General features: G+C 43.9%; 1 protein-coding gene and 1 long non-coding RNA gene across 3 annotated transcripts in view; one reads left to right on the top strand and one right to left on the bottom strand.

Moving 5' to 3' along the window:
* The window catches only part of KCTD15 (potassium channel tetramerization domain containing 15), a 149,003-nt gene that overhangs the window by 25,922 nt on the left and 101,074 nt on the right, over positions 1 to 22,007 (top strand). The gene's annotated exons all lie outside the window — the stretch shown is intronic.
* The window catches only part of LOC138267498 (uncharacterized), a 135,287-nt gene that overhangs the window by 20,545 nt on the left and 92,735 nt on the right, over positions 1 to 22,007 (bottom strand). The gene's annotated exons all lie outside the window — the stretch shown is intronic.

The raw sequence follows: 22,007 nt of genomic DNA, 5'->3' as shown, positions 1-22,007 counted from the left end.
TGGGTAAAAGGTAAAAAGTTGGGGGTGAACCTGCAGAAAGGTCCAGCTCCATCACATGCCCTATATACAATACCCTTTCTAACCAAAGCTTTGGAAAGTTGTGCTCAAACCTAGCTTAAACACATAGTAACAGAAGATTACCTGCTCCATGATTTCCAGTCATGTTTTAGACATATTTGCAGCACGGAGGCTGCAAATTGTGGACAATGCTCTATGCAATGTCCACAAGGGCAACTCCTTCTTTGCAACTTTTTACGTGTTTCCTGTTCTTGAGGTGGCCAGTCACTCCTCTTGCCTAAACATTCTAGAAAATCAATAGAAGTTCAGTGGGACTGGGTGTTTCTCCTCCGAGCTGCCTAACCACATGCAACTAATACAAATCTCAGATTTGTTCTCCCACTGCTCCCCTCTTCCTGAAAGAGTTCCACAAAGCACTATAGTATATCACAAACCACCTATCAATAGAGCCACTAGGCACACTCATAACATTTGCCAACTTCTCCCAACTGAAAGTCTCTACCCCTGAGGACATCCCTGTCCTAGCTAAGACACACATTTAAATCAAAGCTTGGAGGTCTGCCCAATATCTTAAATTGAGCACCAGTAAAACAGAATTCCTCATAGGTTCCCCACCTTATTCTCCCATTCCAGTACAAACATGTCCAACTACCTCTCTGCAAAACTGATGTGACTAATTGTGCCAAATCTCTTTGGTTTATGGTGGTCAAACCCTGAATCTTCATGAACACATACATTTTCAGGCCAAGGGTGTTCAGTATCAAATCAGACTTCAAAGGAATTGAACCTTTCATTCTGGAGGATGGTTTTACATATGCAGGATATTTGATGCTACAATCTAAGATTGATTATGGAAAGACACTACGGACTGGGAGTCCTAAACCTTCATGCTCTCCTCCAGTGCTGCCCTTCATGTGGCAGCAGAGCTGTCTTCAGGAACAAGGATAACAGACCACCTCACACCAGTACTAGTCACCCTTAAATTACTCTACATGGAAACCAGTAGGATCATACAACCAGCTTCTGCAGTTTGTAAACGTCCACATTCTGAGACCCTGCAATACCCGACTTTAAGAAATCGTTGCTTTTCTTTCTTAAGCCCTTCGCTGCCAGGCCTTTTCCCCTCAGGTGCCGAGCCTTTTTTTGACTTTTTGGGGCAGTTCGCACTTAGGCCCTCATAACTTTTTGTCTACATAAGCTATCCATGCCAAATTTGTGTCCTTTTTTTTCCAGCATCCTAAGGATTCTAGAGGCATCCAGAGTTTGTGGGTTCCCCTGGAGGAGACCAAGAAATTAGTCAAAAAAGAGCTAAAATTTTGTTTTTTTTAAAATGGAGAAATAGGGCTGCAGAAGAAAGCTTGTGTTTTTTCCCCTGAAAATGGTATCAACAAAGGGTTTGCAATGCTAAAATCACCATCTTCCCAGCTTTCAAGAACAGGCAGACTTGAAGTAGAAAACCACATTTTCAAAACAATTTTGGCATTTTACTGAGACAGATCCCATTTTTACCATTTTTTGTGCTTACAGCCTCCTTCCAGTTAGTGCCAGAAATGGGTGTGAAACCAATGCTGGATCCCAGACAGCTAAACATTTCTGAAAAGAAGACAAAGGGGGTCATTCTGACTTTGGCGGGCGGCGGAGGCCGCCCGCCAAAGTCCCACCGGCAGAATACCGCTGCGCGGTCAAAAGACCACCGCGGTAATTCTGAGTTTCCCGCTGGGCTGGCGGGCGACCGCCAGAAGGCCGCCCGCCAGCCCAGCGGGAAACCCCCTTCCATGAGGATGCCGGCTCCGAATGGAGCCGGCGGAGTGGAAGGGGTGCGACGGGTGCAGTTGCACCCGTCGCGATTTTCAGTGTCTGCGTGGCAGACACTGAAAATCTTGGTGGGGCCCTGTTAGGGGGCCCCTGCAGTGCCCATCCCATTGGCATGGGCACAGCAGGGGCCCCCAGGGGCCCCACGACACCCGTTACCGCCAACCAGGTTCTGGCGGTCAAAACCGCCAGAACAAGGCTGGCGGTAAGGGGGTCGGAATCCCCATGGCGGTGCTGCTTGCAGCGCCGCCATGGAGGATTCCCTTGGGCAGCGGGAAACCGGCGGTAAACCGCCGGTTTCCCGTATCTGACCGCGGCTGTACCGCCACGGTCAGAATGCCATGGGAGCACCGCCAGCCTGTTGGCGGTGCTCCCGCGGTCATTGGCCCTGGTGGTCCATGACCGCCAGGGTCAGAATGACCCCCAAAATTCTGAATTCAGCAAGAGGTAATTGCGTAGATTTTTCAAGGTTTTCTTACAGAAAGTAACAGCTAAAATATAAAAATATTGAAATTGAGGTGAAAAAAGCCATTTGTGTCCACATTTTCTTCTATAACTTTTTCCAGCTATTGCAGATTTTTGAAAGCAATATACTTCTACGTCTGCTGGACTCTTATGGTTGCGGGTATATATAGACTTGTAGGTTCATCAAGAACCCTAGGTACTCAGAGCCAATAAAGGAGCTGCACCTTGCACTGGGCTTTCATTGTATACGGGTATACATCAATTCATTCGGTGAAAAATAGGTATCAACGAAACATTTGTAGTTCCAAAATGGGCACAAGATAAGGTGTTGAAAAGCAGTGGTTATTTGCACAACTCTGAATTCTGGGGTCCCCATACTAGCTTGTGAATTACAGGGCATTTCTCAAATAGACTTCTTTTGTACACACGGTCTTACATTTGGAAGAAAAATTTGTTGAGAAAGACACGGGGCAATAGCACTTGTTCTTCTATTCTGTGTTCCCCCAAGTCTCCTGATAAAAATGATACCTCACTTGTGTTGGTAGACATAATGCCCACGACAGGAAACGCAACATGGACACATCACATTTTTACATTGAAATCTGACGTGATTTTTGGACAGTGTCTAGCTGTGGATTTTGACCCCCCGAGCATTCCCCCAAGTCTCCTGATAAAAATGGTACCTCACTTGTGTGGGTAGGCCTAGTGCCCACAACAGGAAATGCCCCAAAACACAACATGGACACATCACATTTTCCCAAAGAAAACTGACCTGTTTTTTGCAAAGTGCCTAGCTGTAGATTTTGGTCTCTAGCTCAGCCGGCACCTCGGAAAACCTACCAAACCTGTGCATTTCTGAAAACTAGACACCTAGGGAAATCCAGGATGGGGTAACTTGTGGCGTTCTCACCAGGTTCTGTTACCCAGAATCCTTAGCAAACTTCAAAATTAGGCAAAAAAAACACTTTTTCCTCACATTTCGGTGCTGCAAAGTTCTGGAATCTGAGGGGAGCCACAAACTTCCTTCCACCCAGCATTCCCCCATGTCGCCCGATAAAAATGGTACCTCACTTGTGTTGGTAGGCCTAGTGCCCGCAACAGGAAATGCCCCAAATCACTATGTGGACATATCAAAATTATCAAATACAAAACTACCTGTTTTTGCGGGGGCGGCACCTGCGTTTTTGGTCCTGGGCTCAGCAGCTATCTGGGGTCCCCCAGTGTTTTCTTTCCCAGAATCCTCAGCAAACCTCAAATTTAGCTAAAACATCACATTTTCCCCACATTTCCGTGTGGGATCACCGCACCAGCACTAATTTCCTACCACCCAATGTTCCCCTCAGTCTCCAGATAAAAATGATACCTCGCTTGTGCAATTGGGCCAATGCCAAGTGCCTGTGAGAGGGAAGAGCCAAACACATGTCGAAATTGAGGGGGAATTAAAGTTGGACCAAAAGGGCAGTTTGATCAAAAACATTTTTAGGCTGGCAAGTGGGGCAGTCTTTTTTTTCGGTATAGATGCGACAATGCTGGGTGGTAGGAATTTTGTAACAGTTGGAGGTTTGCAGGGCATTGTGGGTAAGAAAATGGTGTGGGGTGCATGTGAAGCACACCACCCTGGACTCATCCAGATTTTTAGTTTTCAGATGTGTCTAGGGCTCGTAGATTTTTCCTACATGGCGGTGTCCCAAAGTCCAAAAAGTGCAGCCCTCACCATTCCAAGTGAAATGATTTTGAGAGTTAGACAAGCTCTCATGGCCCAAATGTAAAACCAAAACCCAAAATATTCAAATGTCCTCTTGCTGTGGAGAAAAGAACGTGCCACCAAGACTAATATGTTTCCAACTCAATTTAATAAAAACAAGGTTCATCGTAAGGGAGTAACGCCAACTCGACATCCTCAAGGAAGCGCCTGCAACTTCTGCTCACAACATTCTCCTTCCCCGACCATTCCATACCCACATTCTACTCCCATTGTAGCTATCCAACATTCCGCTAACCACACATCTTCCCCCCCCAAACAAATAAATAAAAAAACTCTGACTAACACAAAATTACTAATGTTACCTTACATAGCGATATACCAATTTGCACTTTGCAGGAGCTACATTTCTTCATCTAACCAGATTAATAAATATTCACATTACATTACTATTGCTCAACGTCCCATGACAAATTCTTGGAGATGCTCAGGTAATCTCCTTTCCCTTTGACTTTATCGAAGAGGTATACCATCGGTGGTCGAAGCACACTTGTTTGCATTATGACCGGAGTCAGCACATATATCAAAATGAATACAGGACCCACAACTAGTTACAACTTGGAATCACTTCCCAGAAAATACCCCTAAATTTCATCGTCGTTTTCGCGCATGTTGACTCCTTCACACAGACTCCGATGCTGCAGATTACATATCTTACCATCCTCAAGCTCGACAGCTCCAATTCAGTACCTTCACTATTTTAATAGGACTTGACCAACGGTCTGCACCTTTTTCTATAAGCCCAGGATTCCTCACACATACATACTGCCCTGCAATGAGTTTAGGCATGGTTCTCCTTCTGTTGACTCTACTCAGCACATGACCTTGGTGTTTTAGGACACGTTCCCTAATTAGATCATCACTGTTAGTCAACCCCTGCTCTTTTTTTTATTTTTTATTCTTTAACCACCATGGAACTAACTTGGAAGACTGTTTCCTTCCCCTTAATAACTCAAATGGGCCTTTCCATGTCACCAAATGGGGTGTAATTCTATAAGATAGTAACATACTCTGAAGAGCCTTCTTCCATGACAGGTTAGATTTCAGAGCCAATTGTATAGCCTAGTGAACCTTTCGGCTTGACCATTTCCCTCTGGATGATATAATTACACCTTTAGGTGATTCACTCCATAACTTTTCAAGAACAATTTCATTTTACTAGTTGTGAGCTACACACCATTATCCATTACTAGAGTCTCAGGAATCCCTTCCCTGGGAAACATATCCTTTAGAAAGTTGATGACCACATCCGTGGTCACATTACAAACTTCTGGCCACTTAGATTAATAATCAATAAGGACAATGGCATACGCCTCTCTGGATGGTAAGATGGCGGAAGGCCCCATAAAATCAATCGCTACCTTCCACCAAGGTCCTTCAGGGAATTCAACCATCTGCAGACGTACTACCATTGGCTTGACAGACTTGTCACTTGCCTTGCATGCATTTGATTCCCTCACCCAACGGTCCACCCTACTCTCCACCCCTGGCCACCAAAAGCTTTCCTTAATTTTCCTTCTGGGTCTTGCTATACCCTCATGCCCTTCATGTCCTAACCTGACAATAAGTTCAGGTATGCCATAAGGAGGTACTATGTTATCGCCCCTCAAGACGATGTTATTGCATATGGATAACTCATCCTTGATCTTCCAAAATGTATTGCGTTTCCCTTGAAGCTGCCAGTCAGATGGCCACCCCTTCAAAAGAAATTCCGTTATCTTGGCTAAGATTCCATCTTCTTGGATTTCCTTGATCCACTTATCCTCAGAAAACTCTAATTCCATCCCATGATCTTCAATAAATACCACACCTTCATACGTAAATGCTTCATCACACCCATTATCATCCACTTCCTTACAATTCTCATTCGTCAAAGGCAACAGTGATAATCCATCCCCCACCCGATTATCTTTCCCTGGCAGGTGCGTAAGATTTCTCCCACCTCCAGGACTCAAGATATTTACCAAGGGTTTGTGGTCCGTGCATATCTTAAATTTGCGACCCCACACATACATCCTAAAACATTGCACAGCCCAAGTCGTAGCTACTAATTTCCTTTCAATAAGAGTAGTTCCTTTCTGCTTGTGTTAGAGTATGTGATGCATATGCGACCACCCACTTATTCCCATAAGACAGCACCAATGCCATACCCACTAGCATCCACAGAAATTATACAATTTGCATCTTCATCAAATGATCTTAGGTATGATGCATTTACAACTTCTTTTTTGAGTGCTGCAAATTCTTCAGTATGTCTCTATCCCAAGCAAAACAATGCATTTTTGCTTAATAGCGCTCTAAGATTCTCGACATTGGATGCATAATATTCTATGAAACGTGCATAAAATTCTGTCAACCCTAAGAAGGATACCAACTGTTCCTTGCTCTTGGGTTCTGGAGCATCACAAATGGCTTTCACATGGCTAGTTTTTAGATGAATGCCATCCTCTGAAATTACGTGACCCAAATATTCCACATGTTGTTTCCCAAACTTGCATTTTTGTTCTTTCACAATTAATACATTGTCCATAAGTGCTTGTAGAACTTCTCTCAATATGCAGTCGTGTTCCTTTTTATCCTTCCTAAATATCAATATGTCATCCTGAAAATCTTTTGCTCCAGTTACATTTGATAATACTCTAGATAATTCTCTTTGGAACACAGTGGATACACTGGCTAAACCAAATGGCATCCTTTTGTACTGGAACAAACCTTCAGGTGTTATGAAGGCTGTGCAGTGCTTAGAGGTCGGATCCAGCGGAATTTGAGGAGAAGCGCTAGCTAAATCAAGTGTCAAGAAAATGTTAGCATCACCAATGAACGACATTAATGCTTGCAAATTTGGTAACGGGAAGGTATCCACCCAAATAGCATAGTTTAAAGAATGTAAGTCCACACAAAGGGGGTCTCTGCCGCCCGCCAAAGTCCCGCCGGCAGAATACCGCTGCGGTAATTCTGAGTTTCCCACTGGGCTGGCGGGCGACCGCCAGAAGGCCGCCCACCAGCCCAGCGGGAAACCCCCTTCCATGAGGATGCCGGCTCCGAATGGAGCCGGCGGAGTGGAAGGGGTGCGACGGGTGGCAGACACTGAAAATCTTGGTGGGGCCCTGTTAGGGGGCCCCTGCAGTGCCCATGCCATTGGCATGGGCACTGCAGGGGCCCCCAGGGACCCCACGACCCCCGTTACCGCCAACCAGGTTCTGGCGGTCAAAACCGCCAGAACAAGGCTGGCGGTAAGGGGGTCGGAATCCCCATGGCGGCGCTGCTTGCAGCACCGCCATGGAGGATTCCCTTGGGCAGCGGGAAACCGGCGGTACACCGCCGGTTTCCCGTATCTGACCGTGGCTGTACCGCCGCGGTCAGAATGCCATGGGAGCACCGCCAGCCTGTTGGCGGTGCTCCCGCGGTCGTTGGCCCTGGCGGTCCATGACCCCCAGGGTCAGAATGACCCCCAAAGTCTTAGATCGCCATTGGATTTCAAGGAAATTACAATTGGAGATTCCAAATCAGAACTTTCAAATGGGACATTATAGAACCAATTGAAAGTTCGTCGCCATTGTGGAGAAAAGAACATGCCGCCAAGACAAATTTGTTTCCAACACAATTTAATAAAAACAAGATTTGTTGTAAGTGAGAAATGCCAACTTGACATCCTCCAGCAGCCGCCCTGCAGCAACTGCCGCCCAGAACATTCTTCTTGCCCGACCATTCCATCCCCACATTCTACTCCCATTGTAACTATCCAACATTCCGATCACCACACTTGCCGTTGGGATAAGATCTTTTAGTGTGTGGGGAGGAGAGCTGAAAGACAGTTACCCCCTTCAGTTGGGGTAGGGGCATAACCATGCCCATACTGGTTGATAGCCACCACTCCACTATTATTTATTATTTTTTAATTCCCTGGCATCTAGTAGGCTCTCTGCCCCCGGGGAGTGGATCAGGGGTAATTGCCCCATTTGCCCACCGGTGAGCAGAACAACTTTGTACTCCTTTTTTTGGGGTAGGGGTATGGCCATAAACCACCCTCTTTTTTTTTAAAAAGAATTCTTCACTGGTGTCTAGTTGGCTTTCTGCCCCCCCCCCCCACCCCCCCCCTTTGGGGGCAGATGAGCCTTACAAAAATAGGGTGATCATCTCCCAAGGCGGACCGAAATGGCCAACAGTAATGTGGCCCCATGGGGAGCGAGCCTTGCCCAAGGGGCTGCCCTCCAAACAAAACACACACACACCAATCCCTGGTGCCCTAAGTGGTTTCTGCCCCCCGAGCGCAGATCAACCTAATAGAAATAGGCTGATCTTCCCACAAAGAGGGCAGACATGGCCTAAAATAAATTTGCCCCCTAGGGGAGTTACACTTGCCTAAGGGGTCGCTCCCCATCTGTAAAAACATTAAAGAAATAAAAAACCCTGGTGCCTAGTGGGGGGACAGAAATGGGCTAAAATAAATTTGGCCCCCCAGGGGAGCGACCCTTGCCTAAGGGGTCGCTCCCCTTGCGTAAAATTGACGTGACAAAAAAAATCCCTGGTATCTGGTGGTTTCTGCCCTTAGCCCTAATAAAAATAGGCTGATCTGCCCCCAAGGGGGTCAAGATTGGAGTAAAAACTATTCTCCCCCACCCCCCAGGAGTGACCCTTGCCTAAGGGGTCACTCCTCACGTTTAAAAACATTTTTTTAAATGATCCTTGGTGTTGCTTCTGCCTCCCACCCCCCCGGGGGGCAAAAGCCACTAATTAAAATAGGCCGATCTGCCCCCGGGGTGGGCCAGAAAAGGCCTAATTAAAAAATGCCCCCCTGGGGGAGCGACCCTTGCCCAAAGGGCCGCTCCCCTCATTTGTTTACATAAAGAAAATCTCCCTGGTGTCTAGTGGGCATTCCTGCAGCCCATCGCTAGGCAATCTGGCTGAAGGAATGCTCAGAAAGACATGAAAGGAAAGGAAGGCCTTCCCTTTCCTTTCATGTCTCTCTGCCAGCCCCACCCCCCAATCGAAAGAGAAATGCAAGCATTTCTCTTCCTATCGCTCTGGCAGCTGAGCTTCCAGCACAATGGGGGCAGCCTCTGATAAGGTCAGCGCACAATCGCGTGTTGACGTCATCAGATGTTACTGGGGGAGCTGGGAATTCAGAGGTGGAAGGGGAAGGAGTTCCCCTTCCATCCCTGCCCAGGGGAGGGGGGGGGGGTGGTAGGCCCTCGGGGGAGCGCTAGCGCTTCCCTCGAGAGCTGTGTGCAGAATGTAATGGTTACGTCTTCAGCACCCAAGCGGTGCTGTAGAGGACATAACTGTTATATCCCAGGCACCCAAAGGATTAAGAAACCCACTGCAGATCCATCAGTTCATAGCAACTGTCTCCCAATTTCTGTTCTCTATCTTTTATGTTGAGAGTTAGTAAAGCGAAATTAATAAACAAATGTTTTCTTTTATTAGTGCCAGTTCCCTTCTTGACACTGCTCAGTCAGTTTCCATGCTTACCACTGTACTAAGATGGCTCTTTCAGTAGTTATGCACAAATGACATGTTTAAAGTTATGGGGGGATTGGCTGCCCTCAACATATTAGAACTTTCAGCTGTTTTGGGCACCTTGCCATATTAGTGTCTCAGCTGTGTGCGTCTGGTGTTAGAGGCCAGCCCTTCAATGGATTGTTTCTTTTCTGTCATTTGGTTTGTGCCCAGGCTTTTTCCACCCCTCCATTAATGTCTTTATTTCATGATTTTGCATTTGGCGTTCCTCGTAATTCCTGCCTCAGCCTTATGATGTTTAACACCCAAGCCACCCCGTTAGCACAGCTTAATAGATCTTTTAATTTGGAGGTTATAGCATATATATTCCAATGACACCTAAATCATCCTCAGGATTTATGGAAACTTGAAAACAGCATAAACCAACATTCAGATGTGTCTATGCTGTGTCATCATGGATGAGCAGGAGTTTCTTGAATTTTAACTCAATAACCTGTTTCTTCATAGACTAACTGTTCTTACCACCTTCCAGTGCTTCCAGTGTCGCTCTAGTCCCAGAGTGCCTGAAAGGGTAGTGGCACGCTCTATAAAATGTCGCCCCCCCCCCCAAAAAAAAAACATATATATATATATATATGTTCGATGGCATGTGTAGCTGCAGATACACATGCTGTGCACATCCCGCCATCTGGTGTTGGGCTCAGAGTGTTACAAGTTGTTTTTCTTCGAAGAAGTCTTTTTTCGAGTCACAAGACTGAGGGACTCCTCCCATTTCGACTCCATTGCGCATGGGCGTCGACTCCATCTTAGATTGTTTTTTTTCCGCCATCGGGTTCGGACGTGTTCCTTTTCACTCCGTGTTTCGGGTCGGAAAGTTAGTTAGAATCTCGGAAAAATCGTCGGTATTGTTTGCGTTCGGTATCGGGTTAGTTACAACAGATCAACACCGAATTAAGAAGAGCTCCGGTGGCTTTTCGGTGTTTTTTTCCATCCCCATCGGGGCCTGGTCGGCCCGGCCACGTGTCTCTTCAAGGCTGATGGAACGGACCCCATTCCGCTTCTGTCCAAAATGCCATAACAAATATCCATATACAGATCAACATCTGGTCTGTAACTTGTGTTTGTCACCAGAACACAAGGAGGATACTTGTGAGGCCTGTCGAGCGTTTCGGTCCAGGAAGACACTCAGGGACCGAAGAGCAAGAAGACTGCAAATGGCGTCGGCGCCGACAGGACAAGAGCGTTTCGAGGAGGAGGAAGAAACATTCTCCACCCAGGAGTCGGACTCTGAGGAGATCGATCCCGAGGAAACGCCTAAAACCGTGAGTAAGACGTCGAAACCAAGAACTCACGAGAAAAGCGCTAAAGCCCAGGGGACGCCACCGCCAACAGGCCATGGCTTAACCCGAAAAATAGGTGACCATTCATCGGCACCGAAAAAGAGCGAGCTGGTGTCGAAGTCATCCGACTCCGGTCGAGATACCGGCACACAGCAATCTCGGGCCCGAGATAGTGGCTCAGAGAAGATTCGGCACCGAGACAGCGGCACCGAAACGGGTCGCACCAAGAGAACACGACGCCGAAAGTAAAAAATGTTTCGTCGGAGCCAAAAGAAGCAGCCAAAAAGGTTTCGGTACCGAAATATCCGGCCTCGGAACCGAAAACAAGTTCCTACACTGAGGAACAAGGACTGTCCACACAAATGAAGACACATAGATTTGGACAGGAATTACAGACAATAGAGCCAGATCACACACAAAAACGGCTCTTTATTCAAAAAGATACAGGGAAGATCAGCACTCTTCCTCCAGTCAAAATCAAACGCAAGCTTGCCTTCCAAGACAAAGACAAACAGCCACACGCAAAGGTGGCTAAACAAGTAACACCGCCACCATCCCCATATCACTCTCCGCAACCATCACCGGTAGCCACTCCACCAATGATGCAATCTCCAACTCATACAGGAATGAGTCAAGATGACCCTGACGCATGGGACCTTTATGACGCACCAGTGTCAGATAATAGTCCAGAATGCTATCCAGCTAAACCATCGCCACCAGAGGATAGTACAGGCTACGCACAGGTGGTGTCAAGAGCAGCGGCATTTCATAATGTCAGCCTTCATTCAGAGCCCATTGAAGACGACTTTCTTTTTAATACACTGTCGTCCACACACAGCCAATATCAGAGTCTTCCTATGCTACCCGGAATGCTAAAACACTCCAAACAAGTGTTTGAGGAGCCTGTTAAAGGGAGAGCCATTACTCCAAGAGTAAATAAAAAATATAAACCGCCACCAACAGACCCAGTGTACATTACACAACAGCTAACACCAGACTCTGTTGTAGTGGGAGCAGCGCGCAAAAGAGCCAACTCTCATACTTCAGGAGATGCACCACCTCCAGATAAAGAAAGTTGAAAATTCGATGCTGCAGGCAAAAGGGTGGCGGCACAGGCAGCAAACCAGTGGCGTATTGCAAATTCGCAAGCTTTGCTAGCCAGATATGATAGGGCCCATTGGGATGAGATGCAACACCTTATTGAACATTTACACAAGGAGTTCCAAAAAAGAGCGCAGCAAGTAGTAGAAGAAGGTCAGAGTATCTCCAATAATCAGATACGGTCAGCAATGGATGCTGCAGACACAGCTGCTAGAACTGTCAACACAGCAGTAACAATAAGGAGACATGCATGGCTGCGTACATCAGGATTTAAACCAGAGATACAGCAAGCTGTGCTGAATATGCCATTCAACGGACAGCAGTTGTTTGGGCCGGAGGTGGACACTGCGATCGAAAAACTTAAGAAAGACACTGACACGGCCAAAGCCATGGGCGCACTCTACTCCCCACAGAGCAGAGGCACATTTCGAAAGACACAATTTCGAGGGGGGTTTCGAGGGCAAACCACAGAAGCCACAACCTCACAAACAAAGCCCACTTACCAGAGCCAGTATCAGCGGGGAGGTTTTCGGGGACAATATAGAGGGGGACAATTTCAAAGGAATAGAGGAAAGTTCCAAAGTCCCAAAACTCCTCCAAAAATGTAAATGTAAAAAAATTTAAATTAGCACTTGTATAGCGCACTACTCACCCGTTAGGGTCTCAAGGCGCTGTACTCATACCGCTATGGAACCCCTCCTGGCTATTCCCTGTGAGGCGCCCACTCCTGAGCACCCCCAGGGTGAAGCCAGGCATCCAAGCGCTGTTGGGGCCGTTGTGGAGATTAAGCAAGCTATTGCCCAGAGTTGCAGAGTGGGTCCCATGAATTAGATTAGGCACCGAGGCGAGAATTATCTGGTCAAGGGGAATTGAGCCCAAGACCTGCCGAAGCAGGACTTGAACCCTGGTCTTGAGCCAGATCTCTGCTTCAGGGTCTGCCGCTCTAACCATTGAGCCACACTTCTCCACAGCCACACTTCTCCACTACAAGCAGTGACTTCAAGGTCACAAATCCCCAACACATAACACCTGTGGGGGGGAGACTAACCACGTTTTACAAACATTGGGAGGAAATAACAACAGACACTTGGGTCTTAGCAATTATCCAGCATGGTTATTGCATAGAATTTCTCAAATTCCCTCCAAACATCCCACCGAAAACACACAATATGTCAAAACAACATATAGATCTTCTAGGACTTGAAGTTCAGGCATTGCTACAGAAAGAAGCAATAGAGTTAGTACCAATACAACAAATAAACACAGGAGTTTACTCCCTGTACTTTCTGATACCCAAAAAAGACAAGAGTCTGAGACCTATACTAGATCTCAGAACATTAAATACCTACATCAAATCAGATCACTTTCACATGGTTACATTACAAGACGTAATCCCACTGCTCAAACAACAAGACTACATGACAATACTAGACCTAAAGGATGCATATTTCCATATACCAATACATCCTTCACACAGAAAGTACCTAAGGTTTGTATTCCAAGGGATACATTACCAATTCAAAGTGTTGCCATTCGGAATAACAACTGCACCAAGAGTTTTTACAAAATGCCTAGCAGTAGTAGCTGCACATATCAGAAGGCAGCAAATACATGTGTTCCCGTACCTAGACGATTGGTTAATCAAAACCAACACGCTAAGACGGTGTTCACAACACACAAAATATGTCATAGAAATCCTCCACAAACTAGGTTTCTCAATCAACTACACAAAGTCACACCTTCTGCTGTGTCAAACACAGCAATACTTAGGAGCAACAATCAACACAGCAAAAGGGATTGCCACTCCAAGTCTACAAAGAGTTCACACATTTCACAATGTGATACAGACCATGTATCCAAATCAAAAAATACAAGTCAAACTGGTGATGAAACTACTAAGCATGATGAGCCATTGTCCCAAACGCAAGGTTGCACATGCGGCCCTTACAACAGTGCCTAGCATCACAATGGTCACAAGCACAGGGTCAGCTTCTAGATCTGGTGTTGATAGACCGCCAAACATACATCTCGCTTCAATGGTGGAACAGTATAAATTTAAACCAAGGGCGGCCTTTCCAAGACCCAGTGCCACAATACGTAATAACAACAGATGCTTCCATGATAGGGTGGGGAGCACACCTCAATCAACACAGCACACAAGGACAATGGGACATACAGCAAAAACAGTTTCACATAAATCACTTAGAACTGTTAGCGGTATTTCTAGCGCTCAAAGCATTTCAACCCATAATAAGCCACAAACACATTCTTGTCAAAACAGACAACATGACAACAATGTATTACCTAAACAAACAGGGAGGCACACACTCGACACAGTTGTGTCTCCTAACACAGAAAATATGGCATTGGGCGATTCACAACCACATTCGCCTAATAGCACAATTTATTCCAGGAATTCAGAACCAGTTAGCAGACAATCTCTCTCGGGATCACCAACAGATCCACGAATGGGAGATTCACCCCCAAATACTAAACACTTACTTCCAAATGTGGGGAACACCACAAATAGATCTATTTGCAACAAAGGAAAACTCAAAATGCCAAAACTTTGCATCCAGGTACCCACAAGATCAGTCTCAGGGCAATGCGTTATGGATGAGCTGGTCAGGGATATTTGCTTACGCTTTTCCCCCTCTCCCACTCCTTCCATATCTAGTAAACAAATTGAGTCAAAACAAACTCAAACTCATACTAATAGCACCGACATGGGCAAGACAACCTTGGTACACAACACTACTAGACCTCTCAGTAGTACCTCATGTCAAACTACCAAACAGACCAGATCTGTTAACACAACACAAACAACAGATCAGACATCCAAATCCAGCATCGCTGAATCTAGCAATTTGGCTCCTGAAATCCTAGAATTCGGACACTTAGACCTCACACAAGAATGTATGGAGGTCATAAGACAAGCTAGGAAACCTACCACTAGACACTGCTATGCAAATAAGTGGAAAAGATTTGTTTATTACTGCCATAATAATCAAATTCAACCCTTACACGCATCTGCCAAAGATATAGTAGGATACTTACTACAATTGCAAAAGTCAAAGCTAGCTTTCTCTTCAATAAAAATACATCTTACTGCAATTTCAGCCTACCTGCAAATTACGCACTCAACTTCATTATTTAGGATACCAGTCATAAAAGCATTTATGGAAGGCCTAAAGAGAATTATACCACCACGAACACCACCAGTTCCTTCATGGAACCTCAACATTGTCTTAACACGACTCATGGGTCCACCTTTTGAGCCCATGCACTCTTGTGAAATGCAATACTTAACATGGAAAGTTGCATTTTTGATTGCCATCACATCTCTAAGAAGAGTGAGTGAAATTCAAGCATTTACCATACAAGAACCATTTATTCAAATACACAAGCATAAAGTAGTTCTACGGACAAATCCAAAATTTTTACCAAAAGTGATCTCACCGTTCCACTTGAATCAAACTGTAGAATTACCAGTGTTCTTCCCACAGCCAGATTCTGTAGCTGAAAGAGCACTGCATACATTAGACATCAAAAGAGCACTAATGTACTACATTAACAGAACAAAACTAATTCAAAAAACAAAACAACTATTTATTGCTTTCCAAAAACCTCATACAGGGAATCCAATTTCTAAACAAGGGATTGCTAGATGGATAGTTAAGTGTATTCAAACCTGCTATCTTAAAGCAAAGAGAGAGCTGCCTATTACACCAAAGGCACACTCAACCAGAAAAAAAGGTGCTACCATGGCCTTTCTAGGAAATATTCCAATGAACGAAATATGTAAGGCAGCAACATGGTCTACGCCTCATACATTTACCAAACACTACTGTGTAGATGTGTTAACGGCACAACAAGCCACAGTAGGTCAAGCTGTACTACGAACATTATTTCAAACAACTTCAACTCCTACAGGCCGAACCACCGCTTTGGGGGGAGATAACTGCTTACTAGTCTATGCACAGCATGTGTATCTGCAGCTACACATGCCATCGAACGGAAAATGTCACTTACCCAGTGTACATCTGTTCGTGGCATTAGTCGCTGCAGATTCACATGCGCCCACCCTCCTCCTCGGCAGCCTGTAGCCGTTTAGAAGTTGATCTTGAACATTTGTAAATTTGTAAATATATTACTTTAAACTTCATTATGTACATACGTATTCACTCCATTGCATGGGCACTATTACTAGCATACACAACTCCTACCTCACCCTCTGCGGGGAAAACAATCTAAGATGGAGTCGACGCCCATGCGCAATGGAGTTGAAATGGGAGGAGTCCCTCGGTCTCGTGACTCGAAAAAAGACTTCTTCGAAGAAAAACAACTTGTAACACTCCGAGCCCAACACCAGATGGCGGGATGTGCACAGCATGTGAATCTGCAGCGACTAATGCCACGAACAGATGTACACTGGGTAAGTGACATTTTCCATACATATATATATATATCACTGAAAAAAACTGAGATTACAGTGACGTTATAGTTAGGTTCTGAATATACTTGTACAAAACCATAGAAATTTAGCAGTTATACATAGGAGTTCTTTCAAGTAACTATAACTCTTACCCTAAGGTACCTATAACTCGTGCCCTTAACATGCACAGTTTTCTTATCAATAATTGTATTGCAAATGTTGCAGATATAATATCAAAGATGCCATACAAGATCTCATCAGTGATATAATATGTGGCGTAATTATCTGTGCATGGCCAAGGCGCAAATTATAGTAACCTTACGGCGCGAGTTATAGTTACTTAAAAGAACTCTAACTATAACTGCTGAATTTCTATGGTTTTCTACAAGTAAATGCAGAACCTAACTATAATTTCCCTGTAATCTGTGGGTTTTTTTTTTAGTGAATTTCTATGTTTTTTTTAACGTAAAGCAATTTTCATTACTATACATTATTCCAAACCTCGCCGCACACGGCCATCAGCAGGAGTTAGTCGCAAGGCCTGACCTGCAGTCAGGCCTTGCAGCCAAGCCCTTCTAGCCACCCAGCGCACGCACATCCTATGGCTGTGGGCAGCGCATGCTGGTAATAGGGCCTGTCTCTTTCAGTGAATCTGGGAGGGGGTGCATGAGTGTTTGAGTGGGTCTGAAAGTGGGTGAGTGAGTCTGAGTGGGTGCATGGGTGAGTGAGTGGGTGCATGAGTCTCTGAGTGCATGCATGAGTGAATGGATTAGTGTATGAATGCTTCTTTTCACATGCGTATTGGTGAAAAATTCACAAATTTGCTAATTATTCACACAGTCATCACAGCCAGAGATATACAAATGTATTTTCCCCTTAATATCTCAAAAACTATCGAACGGATTTACACCAAATAAGCGAAAGCATGATCTGAGAACGAAAATCTAGCTTTTGGCCAAATTTGGTGTAATTCCATCCAGTGGTTTGGGCTGTAGTTGTGTCTAAAGGCCCTATAGGAATTAGCATGGGAAACACAACATTTTTCACACACCCCTTTTTCTCTGCCCCTCCTTGACGGATCCCCCTGAAACTTTCTGTGTGCAACAATACTCACTGCAACACTTTTTGGGGACAATTTCGTGAAGATTCGTCAAACGGTGCCAAAGATATAGGCAAGTCAAAAAATGCTTTTTCTATGGAAACATGGTCCTAACTGAACATATCTAGTGGTGACTGCCACTAGGTAATATATATCATCCTGCGTATATTCTACTCCCTGTGGAGCTCTGAAGCCTTTCTTCTTGAAACGGGCCCACAAGCAGATGAATCGTTTAAGGTCTTGTGCCTAACGTGGCTTATGTTCTTCCAGTCTTTGACCGACCCATAGTCTTCACAGTAAAATGCTCTCTCCTTTTGCTGAAAAGTCTTTATTAATATGGCGTGTTCCTTAAAGGCCGTGTCGTTTTGCACATCTAAAATCCTTCAGCTTCTTCTAACAAACATCTTGAGGCTGGTTTCAAGAGCAGCCTTCCAATCCGGCTACTCCCTGGATCTACCCTAGTTCCTTTCCTGCCAGGAAGAAAATGCTACTGTTTCCTTTTATTCCGATTACACCAAGTAAAACATTTTCAGGTGTTAAATCTGTTCAGCTCTTGTCTCTCAGATGTCACAGGGCTGCTCCAAGGATGAGTTCATTTTATATTTGTATTACGTAGAAATGGTACTTTCAGAAAACTTTGCTTTACTACCTTGTTAACTTTATTCTTTGTGGTAACCTAATTGATGGTACCAAAATCAATCCAAAGGAGACATATAATGGAGTTTAATAGCAGCCGGTCGTTCATAAACCAAAAATCAGCTTTTTGAAGATGTTAGCCTCGCCTTCGGTGAGGCTGAGCAGCCTGTATGACATTGGTTCATGTGTTTTGTCTTTGGACGGCATCGCGGTAGAATGGAACAGCTGGCACGAGTCTTGGACGTTTCATTGAGTATCAGTGCCCTATATTTGAGGGACTTAGTTGAAAACATGATTCCCTGTACGTTTGACCCTGGCACATTGTGATTCTTCAGGTCGTCACTTACTATGTAATTATGTGGTCTATTGCATCTGCTTGAGGAAACAGCTAGTTTTGCAGCATGCCCTGCATAGCGAATCTCACTCACTGGTTTTAGTTCACAATGCTGAATCTTTTCAAGAAAGTCCCTATTGTTTTATGAGGAAAGTTTATGTTACGCAAACAATAATGTCCAAAGATATGTTGCAGATGATATTATGTCTGGCTAGAATAGTCTGATCCATTTTAGTATAACTCAGCTCCATTAAAATCAGTATTAGGTGGCATGGCCATTGACATAAAAGATTAGGGGTGTGTACAAAGCCAGTTAAACATTTCTTGTTTGTTTTCTCACATAATAAGAGTTATTGTGATCACAGTAGTACAATAGCCTGCTAAAATAATGTAGACCTTGTGTCCAGGTCCAAATCTGGGAGACACACCAGGAAAAGAATAAATCACACAGGAAAAGATACCTATGTATCCCACTAATCCACATCGTAAAACCACGTTCGCACAGTTAGTGCATTCTAAAGAATGAAGATTTTACTCATGGTGACCAAGTGTCTGTAGACTACACCTAACAGCAGAGGAGGAGGATTTTCAGGTTGCTGTCTGTATGTGGAGTAAATGGGCCCTCATGAGAACAATTGGGAACAATGAAATTGTTCAAAGAGGAGCAGGTATACTCCTAGTAGGACTCCCCATGTGTGGTACCGTAGAGCTTATTGTGATTAACACTGGATGCAGAGATATCATTAGATACAATTAGGGCAGAGATGAGTATTGAGAGAGATGAACATCTGAATCCTTCTTATAAGAAGGCTTGCTTGGATCGAGCTTTAAGTTAGCTTGAGATATTTGCAGTGTAGCTAAACTATTATAGTTCGGGAAATAGGGAACACAAAGCAAGAAAAAAAATTAAGAATTGCAAAATGTAAATATTACTGACATTAAACGTAGTTTAACAAGGAATGATCGTAAAGCTATTGCATCCGTTTTACTATGATGATAGAGAGAGAGAGAAAGAGAAAGAGAAAAAGAGTACAAGACATGTAGGCAAATATATGGCCAGTTCAAAAATACATGCGTAGTAAGGCAAGAGGTAGAGGAAGAAAAGTTGTCTGGATGGTTAAAATTACATGAGAAGGTGCACTAGAGGCAGTGTGCCTAAACTTTCCCCTGGTTCTAGTGGGAACTTCAGAGAGAAGCTTCCTGTGGGAGTGCAAAGAAATGATCTCTTGATGGTGCTCCAGTGGCCTGCTAGAATGAGAAAATGCCTTGTACAAGCTATATGAGTGGCACTAACTAAAGTGAATACAAGAAAGCCTGAAGTACAAAAGGTGTAACAAAAATGGAAAGCAAGACCGGACAAGAATGTGGATTGTAAAATGAGTCTGAAGTAGCATTGAGATGTTAGGCTGGTGGCCTAGGGCGTTACTGTGTTTTTCAGGACAAGTTGATTACTAGCAGGATTATCTGACAAATATATTGTTGGTAGAATGTACACTTTAAACTAGGGCATGGGCTCTGGGCAACTAGTATTACCCATGGAACAGAGAACACCGTGACTCCCATGAAAGAGGGAATGAAAGTTTGAATATGTAGTTGAAACAGAAACAGCTGGAAGAGTAGGACATCATCTGAAGGGCATAGATACATCTATCGTGGTTAATCTATAGTGTCCCTCATTTGTCCCAAACCACCCACTTCCTTGCTGTATAAACAGCTTTCAAAATTCCTGAGCTGTGAGAGAAATTAGCATTTGGATTGTCATTCAAATGCTTCTGTGGCCATCTGGCTTTAGTTCTATGAATTCACCTTGGAAATGTCCTCCAACTTTGACTGCTACCATTTTAAACAACTTTCCAGTACAAGGGAAGGTACTCGAAACATCCCACACCAGATGAGTGTTTTTAAAGTCTGAGAATTCATTTACTGCCCCCTCCCCCTAAGAAAAAAAGCAAGTTGGAGAACCTATCACTCAGACCTAAAGATATTGTCCTTAATTTATTAAAAATCTTCCAGATTAATTGCTAAAACACACAACTATTAAATTGAATAATTTTACGTTGCTACAGAACCACCCTCAAATATTTACAAGTATTGATAATTATACAATCAATAAAGTCAGAACAATAGAAAACTTACTAGAGAAATATAAATGTTTGAAAAAGCACTCATTTACTTAATTGCTGTGTATGGGAAGGCCTAAAATGCAACATTATTTTTGCCTACTAACAACAGAAAGGTGTACATAAGTATACTTTTGGTCTTGAAATGCAAAAGAGATCTATTTCCAGATTTCCTAGAACAGTAATTTTTTTAATGCAAAATATTATTTCTCCTGACATATCTTTATATTTTATGATTCTTCTCCTATAAAATTTCTTTTTTGATATTTATAGAAAATATAACATTTTCCTCCAAATCATTACTCGAAGTTTCCTCTGAAATATGGCACATTGAACCACCTCTGCAGTGAGAAACATGAAGTACATGCAATTTGTTTTATCAGTGAAGCAAGAAAATACTACGAAATTGGGGATTGACCCATATGGCGATTAAACACTATTTTCACATCACTATACCCTCTTCGCAACTAAGACATTTTGAAAACACTGACTTTTCCCTGCAGAATTTAGCACCTACAACACGTAATTGAGGTGGGAGTTAAGAAAATATGCAAAATGCCATGTTAATGATGCACATAGTATAAGATTAACCGTGACAACAAACACTATATTCAGATATTCATTAAAGCACACAAGGTGATATATATATGTTTAAAAAACCAAAGGTTATAGGGACGTTATAGTTAGGCTTACATTTTAAACGTACAAAACCATAGAAATTCGCCTGTTTTAGTTAGTTATCTCGAATAATTATAACTCATGCCTTAAAGCAACTATAACTCGGCTGTTCACCTACAAAAACAAAGCACACCAACGTAATGGGTTCTTCAGTGTAATCAAGACTGAATGGTTAAAACCGACCCCAAAACTTTTCACAACGCCTTCACCCTAGTGTAGGGCGTGATCAATGAATGTTAAGTGTCTCTGTTGCCTCATCTTTTTGGTGTATCACAATATATTTTGCAAGTGAGATTGGAATACATTTTTGAAAAATGCAGTTGTCTCTCTTGATGTGCATCTGCTTGATATTGGTGACGGGCAAAAATGTTTCTTTTGCGGGTGGAGTTGCTAAGAATGTTGTATCTTTAAACATCCAAGTGCCTGTCCTTTTCAGAGAAAAAAGATCAGTTTTAAGCAAGCAGTTAAAGGAAAATTGTCTGTGGTACCGCTGCAGACCAGTAGGTCTGTGGATAGTGCAAGGTGTTCGAATTCTGAGACCTGACACGCAGAGCACCAGCGAGTTAGGACTGTCCAATCACTGAGAAGAAAGCATAGAAAGATGACATTTTATGAGCACCAGAACAAGTTGAAAAGCGTTCTTTGGCTATGAAATGTCTCTATTTTGTCACAAAATGAGATTCAGTGAAAGACAGACGCAAATGAGATTACTGCTTGAAATGCTAGTTTTTACTATGCAATTGGTTT

This window comes from Pleurodeles waltl, chromosome 12 (assembly GCF_031143425.1).
Source record: "Pleurodeles waltl isolate 20211129_DDA chromosome 12, aPleWal1.hap1.20221129, whole genome shotgun sequence".
NCBI lineage: Eukaryota > Metazoa > Chordata > Amphibia > Caudata > Salamandridae > Pleurodeles > Pleurodeles waltl.
This window is presented reverse-complemented; position numbering and strand designations above follow the sequence as displayed.